Source organism: Apteryx rowi, unplaced genomic scaffold (assembly GCF_003343035.1).
Source record: "Apteryx rowi isolate R43461 unplaced genomic scaffold, aptRow1 scaffold_188, whole genome shotgun sequence".
NCBI lineage: Eukaryota > Metazoa > Chordata > Aves > Apterygiformes > Apterygidae > Apteryx > Apteryx rowi.
Genome location: NW_020448174.1, coordinates 790,034 through 804,659, shown reverse-complemented (window position 1 = coordinate 804,659; position 14,626 = coordinate 790,034). Strand labels below are relative to the sequence as shown.

Below are 14,626 nucleotides of genomic sequence, written 5' to 3'. Positions count from 1 at the left end.
TCCAGGTTTTTTCCCCAAACAGCGTATCACTTGATTCCCACCTCTCCTGCTGCAATCCCTTTTGCCAAAGGGAGCTCACAGGAAACAAATATGACACTGCCTTCTCTCTCTGCTGCTGTTGGCGCATATTAGTGCACAACTCTCCTTGCTTTTTTGGTAATGCCGATGTCACTATTCTTCTCCAGCTGTCAGAGACTGGCATTCATGAGACACTGGGAAACCCAGAACAATTGTGTCTTTGCCTGGAGGGATCTGTACATATCCACTATACCTTCCAACCCATTTTCAGAGGCCAGAGGAAAACAGGAAAAGAAGGCGCATTGCCAATGCATTTTGTTGAAGCTACTTCACTTTGCATGGACTAATTACTTAACCTAAGACCAAGACTGAAAGTGGCTGTAGAGCAACTGCCCTTAAAGGAAGCAGGAATGAAAGCCCAGTCCCCATCTACAGGGGAGGGATACGTGCATTACTGCTGTATTCTCTGTCTCATTAATATTTAAATAAATGAGAGTAAAACATTTTCAGAAAAAAGTCTCCCCTCCCCCCCAAAAAGCACCATAAAAAACTTTAGGAACTAGTAACTTTGATACTCTCCTGGGAGGGAGAAGATGTGGATTCAAAAGTACATAAGAGAATCCAAGTTTCAAATCTTGGGTGAGGGCTACGCTCACATATGCTGCACTACACTGAACRATAGGCTCACTGTAGCAGCCAACAGCTACTACACAGAAGTGAATGGTAATACACTGAATACTCCTGCAGGAAAAAAAAAAAAGAGAGAGAGAGAGCTACAGACATATCTGTATCTTTTGGCACCCAGTTCCATTCAAAATTATTTTAAGATGTGTCAAAAACGTCCCAAATCCAAATTTCATTTACATCTAAAGCTGGTCAGCCAATGATTTGCTCACCAAGAAAATGAATGCTACACTATACAGTTTCTGCTACATCAGAATAAAAAACAAGTCTTCAATGATAAATGGAAAAAAGATTAACTTACCCAGTGCAATGTATAAGCAAAACATGACGAGATAAAGTCCTCATTCTGTCCAATTTACTGCCCTCCGCATACCAGGTGAGCACCCTAAGCACTGAATTATCCATTTTGTCAAAACGCTGGTGAACAGGTAGAGTTTTGACAAACTGATGATACATCTGATAAAAAAAGATTTCAGGAGAAAATTCTATCCCAAGTAGCACTAATCAAAACCTGCAGCTCAACAGGGTTTGAGGTTTCATTTTGGAACTCATAAAACCAGATCTGGGAGACTGGAAGATGGTGAAGAATGACAAGCAGAGAGCAAAAGCAGAACTGGAAAGCAAGCGTGGGGGGAAAACAAACAAACAAAAAAAGAAACAAAAAGAGAGAGAAGCCAAAAAAAATAAAGCATATATAAGTGTCAAGGGAACCACAGATCTAAGGGAGAAAAAAATGGAAAAGTAGACTGCATAAAAGGAAATCTGCAGCTGTATGTAAGCCAAACTTTGAATATTCTTAACAATAAACAGGAAACAGGTAAAAGAACAAGAAATCAGAGCTTCAAAGAAATGCTAAATATGTAGCTCAAAAATTAAATATGATTAAATTACATGGAATGTTCCTCCCTCCCCAACACAGAATAAATCATCTTCTGAAAAACAGTGGCATTATAAATGTTAGCATTACAGATTAAGGTGAGGAACAAAAGCCTTATCATCTGCAAAATTGGGGGAGGTGAGGGGGACGTCTTAGTCCTGCAATACCTTTCTGAACAACAGACTGCCACTGAATGGGGCCTTAGAAAGGATTGTCTGCTTTCTTCGGGGAGGAATAATGGAATAGAGGTTTTTGTTATAATTTATTCCTTTCCAAAATACAACAAGCAGGTTGAAAGAATCAGAACTAGCCAATACAATTTTTCTGTCACTATCAAAGTTGAAAACATGGCTCTGCTAAACCTGTCACATATTCAACATCTATTCCTGAAGTTAGAAGGTTGTTAACAGAACAGCTTGATACACTCTAACCCTGCCTTTTGTTTAAATAATTTACTTTTCAGCTGTCTTGCTAGCTTGATATCACTACTGTGAATGTTCACTAGTCATCAGACAGCCATCTGGTGCACCCCCAAGATCCCCCACATTTCAAGCACATAAAGTAGTAAAAGCACCTCACACACACTCAGGTCACTTCCAGTTTCATACACCTTCCCCTTCTAGAGAAGAATCTCCTTTTTGTACTTCCCAGTCGTGCAGTGAGACCTTGCTATTTAATATTAGCAAAACACATGGTATTTCCATAGCGCCTCCCATGGAATGGCCACATGGTTTTGGTTTACTATTTTAACCTTCAGTTTTCTGAACCTGAAATACATATAGTTTTCACAGGGTACAAGCCTCTTGTGAAATTCTGCCGGCAGAGTAATGTGGGATGTAGTACGATCTAAAAGCTTCTTACAGCCCTTCCCATCTCACTCAGCCTTCTTAAACGCATTTCCATGACATTAATAGAAAGGGACCAATTTATAAAACTTCCAAACAGGTAAAATATTTTCCTTATGACCTTACAAATTAGACTGCAATATTCCCTTTTCAGAACCACCCCAACTGATATTCTTTACACACACTAAACAGGAACGCATTAAAGCTAAGTAGGTATTTACTCAACAGCAAAATTAGAGTAAGTTAGACATTAAGAAGTCAAGATGAAGATATTCTCTACTTGGATACCTAGCTAACTGGAACATAAAATTCTTGTTCTGAGGAATTCTGAAGTTTCACCAGTATAAGAAATAATTCCACGTAAGGATGAAACTTCATAACATCAATATTTCTGAGAAAATTTGGAGGACGGGGAAGATGTTTTCCCCAAGCTCTTTGTTAAAATGAAAAATAAAATTTGCATTAAGTGAAATGAACTCCCCTAGCTATGCAGATTTCCTGCTGCCAGCATGGTAAGCTCTGGAGAAGCACAACCAGGAAAGCTGTGACAGCTCTGCCTTACAATTGGGATTCTTGGGACCTATCTCCGTGGTTCCCCTTAAAGAGGGTTAGGAGTAGGAAACACAGAATTTCTATCAGACAGAATTAATACACTCTCATGAAATATTAAGATGAAGAAGTGTTTTAACAGAAACATTCCTTCCAAAAGTTTCTGACCAGCTCTACACTGATGGCTAAAATTCCTTCATTCCTTATGTGAGCACATTGATAAGCACTGAAAAACAAGCTTGCCTTAATTAAACACTGCAGTAGATTCAAACTACTGTGCAGTAGATTTAAACCACTCTGCATGGGGCATGTTATTCAGTGAAGACCCGTATTGAATATCTCCCATTCAATAGCTACAAAAACAAAAAAGTTAACTCCAAGCTTTTTCCAAGGCTTGCTATACAATAGCTCACTGTGTATGCTTTGGCTTCTCCATCTGTTTAAAAAATAAGATTACAGTAAGATTATAAAAATAAGCATTATTATACTCTTATTATCCCAATTAAGATCCACAAATGAAAAATGATAAAGAAGTATCCCTTGTTATTATTAACTATGCACAATGAGTGTATTCCATGGGGACAGGACTAAGAGCACATGACTGCACAGCCAGAGACAGTGACAAAATACTAAGGTACACACAATAAGCTATATGCACAGACAAGTGGTATTTTCAGACTCATGATTTTTAAAAGTTACTCTATAATCCTAACATTCTTCTTTTTACAAACTTTTTAGTAAGGAAACTTGTATAGATACAAGCAAAATTATCTCCACCAGAATAAATAATTGCAATTTAAGACCTAGATAGTTATCTCCTTCCACACATATGTAGACATATACAACATTATTTTTATTTCATAAATGAGAATACCCCAGTATCCTAAGATCATAAAAAGTCAGTAACAGCAGAGCAACCCTCATTTTTTTAATCTACACTGTAAAATAATGTGATGAGCTTCTACAGGAATAACATAACACATATTTTTAATTCTAGACTGTCCCAACAGTTAACTGCCTTAATCAGTATATACAATATCTGATTTTTTTTTTTTCAAGGTATGCACTGAATATTAGGGATTTTACTGGGGGAAAAAAAAAAAAAGCTTTACCTGCATTTCCTTCTAGTGCAAGCCAGCACAGATTCAAATATCTCCCAGTGGGCAATATAAAGCCATGTTAGATGCTTGTGCATTCCTATTGGCTTCCATTTGATTAAAGGAAACTGCTTCATTATAGAAGCAAAGTAGAACAATTCCTCAGAGTATTAAAGCACAATTTTTTGTGTATATGACTATGCAAGGATTCAAAAGAAAGGAGATGCAATACTCTTCTCTGAATACCTGGTTACCCTGACTTTGAGGGATGACTTTTTAGCCAAGATTTGTATTAATTCAGTTTTCTAAAACTGCATATGTAACTATCCTAACACCCTCCTTCTCAAGGTACATTTCATCTTGAGATTTCCTTTTTCCATCACTGGCACTGTTTATACTATCACGATGCAGGAGATAAAGCATAAGCATAAAAAGCCAGCCAGAAACCATTTAAATAAATGCATTAAACTTCTATAATTTTGTTGAGGGGTTGAATAAAAAAGAGTGAAAACAATAAAAGCATTCAGCTCTCTAACCTGTTAAACAGGCACAATCTCCTGGGTTTCTTGCAGTGTGCAGACCTGGATCTCAAAGTAAGATCCAGAAACTTGGAGCTAATATAAGAATGCAGTAGAGTATGAAAATAACAAGCCTTTTCTTTTTCTTCATTCTCCAGTGCACATGTCAGATTTTGAACTTAGAAACCCCTAGAAGCACACAAGAGTCTATGCATTGTAGAGATATTTCACTAACCTACTATACAAGAGGGAAAAAATATTATAGCCAGAAAGTCAGGGAGGCACTGATTACCAAAACTACTACCACAGAAGGTTCAACATTTAATAATACAGAACAAAACTAAAGCCATAACATGGAATTCTGTAAATTAAGTTTTTTAAATCTGTTTAGATTTAAAAAAGGCCTTCTAACTAAATTAAGCTATATATATACAGAATAAACCATAGGTAGTACGTGATATGAAGGAAGCAGAGTCAGATCTTGTTGAGACTGACATAACCTAATGTTTGGGGATTAGGTCTAAAAGATGTCCATAACTGTTGTGACCTAGAAAAAAAATCTTTTAAATGTATATTTTCAACAACCAAGGCATTATACTGAATCTAAGGAATCTATCACTAGAAAGCGTCAGACTGACAACTGCAAATGATTTTCCGTCTCAAACCTGACAGTACTTTCCTTTATAAATCGTACAATGGGAATCACAGTGGTCTCAGAACTAATCTGTGACAAGTCTGGAAGATGCTTGGTAACCTAGCTGTTATCAGACAAACTCTTTTTAAACAGAGAACTATCTACATTTTCTTACATGTGAAGGTCACAACATAAATTATTTTATTATAATATCTGCATAAGGCTTATTTTTAAAKAATAGATTATCTAGAAATACTAAAAATAAATTCTAAAGTTCCAGTCAAAATTCAGTTTTTTATATTTTGTGTTACAAACCATAACTCTCAAGGGTTGACCACCTCTCATTTAATAAGATCTGCCTAAAGTATAAAAAGGCACAGAACAGCTTAGTTGAGTATATGGCATTTTTATGGCTGACTTTAAATTGTTAAGCTGGGGAAATAGATGACAGCTACTTTCTTTTTAATCTTACTTTTGAAGTAAAGCTATAGACCTTTTCCTTCCAGAGATAATCCTCAAACTGATCACTGTCAACTGATTGCTGGAGGGAAGAAGGTCTGTCAATCGAGGAGGGTTGAGACAGAAGAGACAAGCTCCCTCTTCCCACATGTGATCACCTTTCCACCAAAATGGAAGCTAAATCAGACATACTGTTGGCAAATTATAGATCTATTCTGTATAAATAGAAAACCCTTAAAAATTCTTTCAGAACAGCAGTCAACATATTAATTCAGGAAAAACTACATCTGAGTAGACTCCATTATCACAGAAACATGATGTTAACATTCAAGCTTTCATAATGAAACCCTGTATCTTTGTTCCTTAAAAATTAGAGTGTCCTGYAAGAGTTGAATTTTATAGCTATGGTAAGTACCTACTGACGGATGAATTCTGCCCTTTGCACACTTCAAACAAATTTATAATCAAAATTCAAACTCAGGTACATCAGGCTTCTAGGTCTAAAATATATTGGCCTTAAACTGTTCATTTGTAGAAATAAGATCATCTACCTGTTTCAGAGGATATAATGAAGAACATTAATGTCCATAAAGTGTTTTATACACAGGAAGCACTATATAAATGCTGAGTTTTGAAGGCTAGAAGTAGCCCAGTTTCTCTCTAGCCAGAAAATAAAAAGCTCTGCTCAGAGTCCCGATTACTTTAAATTTTATTCACTCACATCTGAAAAATGGTGGCCTACTCACTACTATTCTGCCATTTATCGAGACAATCTATTTCCCCTCTCTCTTGCTTTTGGGCTATGAAATTTTGGGGCTATCAAATGACAATAGCTGTCACAGATGCTACACACTTTACAGATATCAACTAGAATCCCATTGTAAACACACACATTCTTAGAACACATTTTGTGGTTGATCTTTGTAAAAAAAAAGTTCTTTTGCAGTTCATACAAAGTTGAATTAGGCATCTCTTTTTTCCCCTCTGTAAACACTTTTTCATCTGACAAAAAGTAGAACTTTACTTCCAGAGACTTAAATATAATAAACAAAATGGATGGTTAGCAGTCTGTGAAGAATGGCAGTGGGGAAAAAGAACTAAATGATCTTCTCCATTGTTCTGTACGTAAGGCAATTATCTTTCTGAAACTGAGATGATGGACTTATGCATTTATTTGATTTTGGAAATCAAGGTATAGACTAGAGCTGTGCACCTTCACAGGTGCCCATTAGCAGTTTTGCGATTCCTAACTGTTCACTGCAGCTTAAAAGCCAAGAGCCATTTCTCTCCAAATTCTGGAGGCATCCTGACATGCCTTGGTATCATACAGAGAAGCAAAATTCTTCCATTTTTCTGAAGTTCCTATAGGATGTGAATTCAGAATCAAAGACTAGATTGCTTCTTGAAATCAAGGTCAAGGTATTAAGCCAAGAGTATACTTAGCTCATCACCATGTCCCTAGGACACTGTATCTTAATTTCAAAGGGGGAAAAAAAGAAAATCAGTAGTTTCAGTATTTTAAGTTTTCTCTACCCTTTGCAGTATTCTGTAAATGGAAAGACTTCATTTGATGAAAAGGTTCCTTTTCCTCATTTGTCTACACGTACACACAAAGAAAATGCAGCTTTATAGCTAAAAGCAGATGCACTAGTGACTTGATAAGCCAACAGAAAACTCTATTCAGGGAATACTGAAGTAGTTTTCCTGAAATAAAACAGCTTGACCCTAGACTAAGCTTAAACAGTGCACTTCGTATCACCCAGCAATCCTCTTCAAACCTTCACTTACAATGAGGGTAGTCCAATGTCTCTTCTGTTCTCTGCTGCCGGCAAAGCAGGTGAACAGGGCAAAGCAAGAGGAAATGTGGAACACAGGTGCCATTATTTTCAAGTTTTTGTCATCACCTTCAGCAAACATATTTATAAAGCCTTTGTACTGTTCCAACATAAAACTGGTAACTGGTTCAGCTGAATGATTCTGGGGCCGATACTGTTTAACATCTTCATTAATGACCTAGATGATGGGACAGAGTGCAAGTCTGCAAGCTGTACAAAACTGGGAGGAGGGGCTGACTCACCGATGGTTGTGCCGCCATACAGAGAGGGACCTCAGCAGGCTGGAGAAATGGGCTGACAGGAATCTCATGAAGTTCAACAAAAGGAAATGTGAACTCCTGCACCCGGGGAGGAACAACTCCATGCAGCACTAAAAGGCTGGGGACAAACCAGCTGGAAAGCAGCTTTGCAGAAAAGGACGTGGGGTCCTGGTGGACAACAAGCTAAATATGAGCCAGCAACGTGCCCTTGTGGCAAAGGCGGCCAATGGTATCCTGGGCTGCATTAGGAAGAACGTTGCCAGCATATCGAGGGAAGCGATCCTTCCCTTCTACTCAGCCCTGGTGAGACACATTTGGAGTGCTCGGTCCAGTTCTGGGCTGCCCAGTACAAGAAGGACATGGACATACTGGAGCAGATCCAGCAAAGAGCCAAAAAGATGATTAAGGGACTGGAGCATCTTTCATACAAGGAGAGGCTGACAGAGCTAGGATTGAGAAGAAAAAGCTCTGGGGGGAGATCTTACAGTGTGTATAAATACCTGATGGGAAGAAGTAAAGACGATGGAGCCAGACTCTCCTCAGTGGTGCCCAGTAAAAGGACAAGAGACATTAGTCAAAACAAACTGTAACACAGGAAATTCCATTTGAAAACAAGAAAACACTTCTTTACTGTGAGGATGGTCAACCACTGGAACAGATTGCCCAGAGAGGTTGTTAAGTCTCCAGCCTTGGAGGTACTCAAAACCCAACTAGACATGGTCCTGAGCAACCTGCTCTAGCTGACTCTGCTTTGAGCAGGAGGGTCGGACTAGACAATATTCAGAGCTCCCTTCCAATTGCCTCAATTCCATGATTACATATCCATTTGCTTGTGTAAACAGCTTCCTTACACATGTAAAAGCAAACTAGTGCTATTTAGTATGATAATCTAAACATCTTTTCCTGAAATTTCAATGCATCACTCACATGACATACTTGTTTTCTTACCCATAATCTAAAATTTTAATAGTAATATTGCACCATCACAATTCCCCAGAGATCTTGTCACACTTCTGGGATTAAGCAAAAACAACATTAGTGAAATGCTTAAAAAAAAAGTTGTGATGTCAAAATGAAGGAAAAAAATAAGGTTAATGTAAATTACTATTTACATTTAAAAAACTCAAACACCTAAAAAAATAAAGTATGGTTTTGAAACAACAGTAAGTTATCAAATGTATGGACATTTTTATGCCAGTTCCAGTTATTCGAGCTTTTGCAGCACATGTCTTTTTATTAGCTTTTCCACTTATTTCACATATCAGTTAGAAACATCTACTTCATAAATATGGAGGCCTTACATTCTTTTCCTCGAGACTTAAAAACCTCCTCACCTATTTATTAGCTTTAGCCGAGGGGGCTTAACTGCATCTTTTTTTTTTCTCTCTCTATAGAAATCTGGCCAATATTTGAAGAGAATAGATTTTTACATTTATAATTAGAAAAACTAAACTTCTTAATATGCATGAAAGGGGAATGGCTTTTTGAGTCTCCAGACGGATGTGCAGTCCTGCAGCAACCTTAGTGTAAGATTCCAGTCGGTTCCTCAGTTCCCATTCAGAGTTTAGTGGACAGCAGGAAGACTGACAAAGCTCTGGTAACTGTCCCCTGTTTCACAGATGCCACTAGAAATAAGGACCAGACTGAAAATAGGAACCTGTTTTTCACCAACAAGAAAGCTCTATAAAAGAAAGAAAGAAAATCAGATAATAATATTATCCATCTCAGCAGTAACCAGAATCTAAGAAAACAGAAGGATTCTTTGGTTTCCAAGTCAAGAAAAGGTGTACATAAGATTTAGAAAAGGTCTCCAAACCCCTTCCAGAAAAAAGGCACAATTTTCCATTGTAGAGCTATGTAAACTGGATGTCTTCATAAAACGATACCTAGAAAACTGCAGTAACTTTAAGTCTTTCCAACAAATTTACCAGTCGCAAACATAGGTTAGTCTGTTGTTTAACAGAATAACCTAAAGTTTTAAATTATGCAATCACAGTTACTACTTTTCACTTCTATAGCATATTTTCGCTGGTAATTCAACCACTTCATTTTCAAGGGTTGCCCATGTCATCATAAGAATCCCAGCATATTCCTCCCACCTCCCCTTTTCTTTTGGGTAAGTCTCAGGAGAACGCCCACTTGAGCAGCTGAGCAGAATGGACAGTAATTTTAAGGGGGCAGCAGGGAAGGGAAGATGCAGTAGGGACACAAAGCTGAGTTAAGAAATTAAACCAAGTATTCAAAGAAAAAGTGCTTGGATCAGTCCCCTGTTCTGAATAACTACAATATAATGGCCTTTGTGCTATGAAATTATGCTTTATCCCTGGATTACTAATAGATTGGGCATATGGTAGGGAATTTACAAAGGACCTAGTATCACCAGCAGAAATTTGTGAGATACTGCTCCTTATTAATAGTGAGTAGCAAAAAAAAAGCCAGAACACTGTATGACTGGAGAGTAGAAAATGCAGTGCTTACCTGCAAGAGAGGAGAAAGTGACCTACACAATTGTTATCCCCGACTTCAGTATATGAACAGTTCTATATTTTTTTAACTAAAAGTTAACTAAAGATAAGGAGGTTAAATTAAAAAAAAATGAGGATAATTTCAACTTTATTTTAAAAGATACATCAGTTCAGTCTGGATCAAATGAGTTGCCTTATAAAAGCAAAATACTAAGGCAAAGGAAATCCAGAGTCCAATCTCTTCAGATTTCAGAAAAGAATTTGATGTGGTACCATCTGGCACACTATTCATTGAGCTGGAAAAGATAGGAAGCAACACAAGAATAAAGCAGATATAAAACTGACTAAAGGTGACATAATGGAAGGACTTACTTAAAATCTTTCTTCGAACTGATTTTATTTCATGTCTTCATGTCTTGGCTTAAAAATAAAGGTGTTTTGATAAAATCTGATATCAAGAGGTACTCTAGATATGATGGGGCTCTGACTATCTTACAGAAGAAATTGGAGGACCTTCGGAACTGGCAAATTATAAATGGAAAAGGATTTAGCAACTCTTATGCATTAGGATTATAAGTAGCATAATTTCTGCTATTACATGATGTATTATTTGCCAACAATAAGAAAAGAGAAATCACACCCATGTCTATCTGACTGCAAGAAGACAAAGCCAACCTGATATACCTGTAAAACAAACTTGATCTTCCGCAATGTCTTCTAAAGTGCTTTCAGTAGACCAAGTGAAGCATTAGCTTCACTTCAAGACTTTGAGGAAACGCTTTACCAACAAGGTATTTGAACCAGGTGAGCCACGCTCAGAATACAGGAGCACCATGTTACTAGGCTCTGTATCTTTCATTTATTCTGTTTTAGCAGACAGACTAAAAAGTGTTTCCTTTGGCTTGTTTGATCTAGCACATGAAAGCTGAGGAAGGCACATGATCACTGTTTATAATATATTGAAGGGTACACACCAAGGAAGGACTTCTCTTTACAGAACAATACTGAGACATGAAAAATTGGGAATTAAAGAATATATTTTGGCTGGAAATTAGAAGAAAGTTCTAAACATTAGGAGAGAGGTTTTGAAACATCTTTCCAAAAAGAGCAAAAGGGCAAAATACTTAACTAGCATTAAGGTAGACTGTAGTGAGTTTATGACAGGGATTAGATAACGTTTGCCTAACCCGGGAAAGCCTCTTCTTCAGGCTTGTGTTACTATTACTAGAACTGCTGCCTAACCTGTTCCCTCCCACCCCAGTTTTTTTATTCCCACTAAAGTTCAACTGGGGCTATAAGAGGACTACAATTAACCTTTGAAGAAAAGAGTCTTAAGACTTAACCCGCTACCTCACTAGCTTACATGTTTTTGTAGAAAATTCCACTAAAGCAGATGACTTGAAACTCTCCTTGAGATCAAAAGATTTAATCAGCAACTAAACAGAGCAGTGCATTGCAAACATACTGAAATAATATTGCCTCTTTAGGTCTTCATTAAATATTTGTCATCCTTGCCAGTTTAACAGATTCCTGCTTATTATAAACAGCCAAAAAAGAAATTTGATTGTACTCTGTGCACAGAGGCCTAACATGCTGGCATTACCCTTTCTTTATTGATGATGCTGTCTGAAAACTTCACATAAGCCTCTGTTAAGACATACAGCTACCACCCCCCCTCGCCCCATGTAACATACTACTTTTATGCTAATCATCAAACAACCTGCTCAAAACTTTCCTCATATCAAGTGCCAAAGAGCAATATGCAATTCAAAAAGAGCTACAGAATATAAAGAGAGCATATTCACAGGACTACAAATATGGACCAGATGTCAGACAGTGATTTTATACATCATTAACAGCATATTAAGCAATGTTGCAGCCCACTAACTCTGCTCCATTCAACTTCTTCTGAAACTGTGTTCATCAAGAAACATGCAGCACTATGATTTCATGACTTTGAAAAAGTACACTCAACATGCTGCAAAAGTTGAAAAGGCAGGTGGATCTGTTATTTACTGAAGTCACTGAGCCCAGAATCCCTATTCTGTCACCACTGTAGGCACAATAAAGTGCGGTGACTGTAAATATGTTTCCCTGTATCCTTCGGGCTGACCAATGTTTTTTTTCATTTTAGAATAGAAAAAAAGTAAATGCATTTCCAAGATAACTTGATCCACACTTAGCAGTCAAACATGTATTTCACTTCAAATGTACACAGAAATGAAAACTCAAGCAATGACAGAAGTTGCTCATACCCCTAATTTTTCAGAACTTCTGCATTGCGTGTGATCTGCTTAGCCAGAGCACAGGCCAGAACAATTTCAGCTAAACAGAAAAAGTGTTTCTATTACAGTGCTATCTCAGACCAATAGATGGCCACCACTCAGTACACTCTGACCACTTTGAGCATCGTTGTTCATGATGGCATTTCCACTTAGAAGACTTGCAGAGAAGAAAATAAATTGCTTTCCTGCTCCAAGTCAAAGATAAAGCTAATGAAGTCCACCTTTACTGACTGTCATTTGAGCTCTGCTTTCTCTTTTTCTGTGATAAACTAGATCTTCAACAATAAAGTCTTTGTTAATTGGTTGCTTATAGATTAGACAGAGGCCTCCACCTTAAATGTCATAAACTGCTGTATATTTGAGTATGACTTTATTCAAAAACTACAAGGAGTACTGCAGCAAATGGATTTAACATAAAGACTCCATTTCAAAATGTTTCTTCCCCTCTTACTAGTCTCCTTTAAAAATTTGTCTTTTTATTTCTGGCTTGTGCTTGCTTTTGGTTCCCTTATTCTATAGCTGTAGAACTGTGATATGACAACTACTGCAGATGTGCCTGTTTTCAAAGCAAGCATATTCAGTGGTTAGGCTATAGCCTAGCTGGTAAGTTTTTTCTTACCTCTTAGGTTTCTGGGTTATTAGTTTATGTCACTAGTATAGCCCTCTTGTTGTATACACACACTTTTACAATAAACCTGCAACTCCTGAAACTTAAAAATCACTGTTGAAGAACACAACCTTCCTAATTCCTTCCTTCAGATTACATGACTTAATGCAGTTTTAAACTACAACACATAACATCTTCTAATTAATCAGAAGTATCTACATACAATTGGAGCAACAAAGCTTAATAATATTTGCCATTTACTGTATTACTGAAAATACAATAGGCTACTAATGTAATTAGCCTCGATCTAAATTAGTCCTGTCTGAAATAAGAAAATCTGTCTAGTTTTGCCAGCAGCAAAACTAGTCAAATAAAGGAAAATTCACTGATGTCATAAAAGTAAGATTCAATTATTAATAATTTCTACAATATGAAACCAAGATCTTATCAGTCCAAAAATCCCATTTCCTAATTAAGGAAGAAATACTAGCCACAGAAATAAGCATCCCTCAAAACAAGCATCAGAATGAACAGCAATTCTCCCCAGTTCAGCTCATCTAACTGGCGAGTATCAAGAACTATTAAAGTATTGCCCCAGAAGCAGTAAGCAAAAATCTTTGAAGTAGCTTATCACATTTGTAAAGGTTTATTCAAACAATGGAAATAATCAATACAAACATCACACAGATTTTGTTGTTATTGAGAAAGTCAACCTTTTTGATGAAAGTTGTGGTCCTCCTACTCTGAGTTATCTCCATTTTGTGTATCAGAAAATATGATTTTGTACTGACTGAAAATTGAAAATAAAATTTAACAGCCTAGTTATTCTCACTTTTTCCACGTGTAGCAAATATAACAGGACATACATGAATCTAAAACATCATTCTTGTATTGACTGGCAACCACTTCCAACTCTGCAAGAAATTTCAGGATATACTGTGTAAATCACTATTACATGCTCTAAAAGTACTTTCTATTTAATCAGCAGAGGGAAAAAAAATCCCCTTTAGAATTACAATAAATAACTACAGATTAGCTTTAAATGAAATGAGGTGGTTTATATCTGACCTGAGTTTCAGCCTTTTCCTAGTGGGAAACACAAATTCAGCACTGGGATACATAATCCTAGGGCTCTCGGAAGCCGCCGCCGCCGCGCACGCTACATGATTTATAGCTCTCCTCCGGATTCAGATGACAAGTCTCGACGGAGCAGGTGCAAGGGGGTATTTTTCCTTCCTTCAGAGATAATTTCCTCGTACGCGAATTAATTAGCAAGTCCTCCTCGCTCCCGCGTGAGCGGGGAACATGAAGCTAATGGATTATCAGCGTTTAATTTTGCATGCGGAGCGGGTGACCCGGCAGCCCGGCGGAGGGAGGGGTGCAGGGTCCTTACTGTTGAAGTCACCGCGCTTCTGSCAGCGGCGGCGGCGGCGGCAGAAGCGCGACCGGCCCCCGCGCGGCTCCGCCAGCAGAGCGGTTTCCCAGCCGCGGGC

The 14,626-nt window shown here is 37.6% G+C and overlaps 1 protein-coding gene across 1 annotated transcript in view; it reads right to left on the bottom strand.

Moving 5' to 3' along the window:
• LOC112964184 (heparan sulfate glucosamine 3-O-sulfotransferase 1-like) overlaps nt 1–14,282 on the bottom strand; it is a 59,936-nt gene extending 45,654 nt beyond the window's left edge. The window contains exon 1 of the mRNA XM_026061936.1: nt 14,202–14,282. The gene's annotated coding sequence lies outside the window, so the exon portion shown is untranslated. The remainder of the gene's footprint in view (nt 1–14,201) is intronic.
• Between the last annotated feature and the right edge of the window lie 344 nt (nt 14,283–14,626).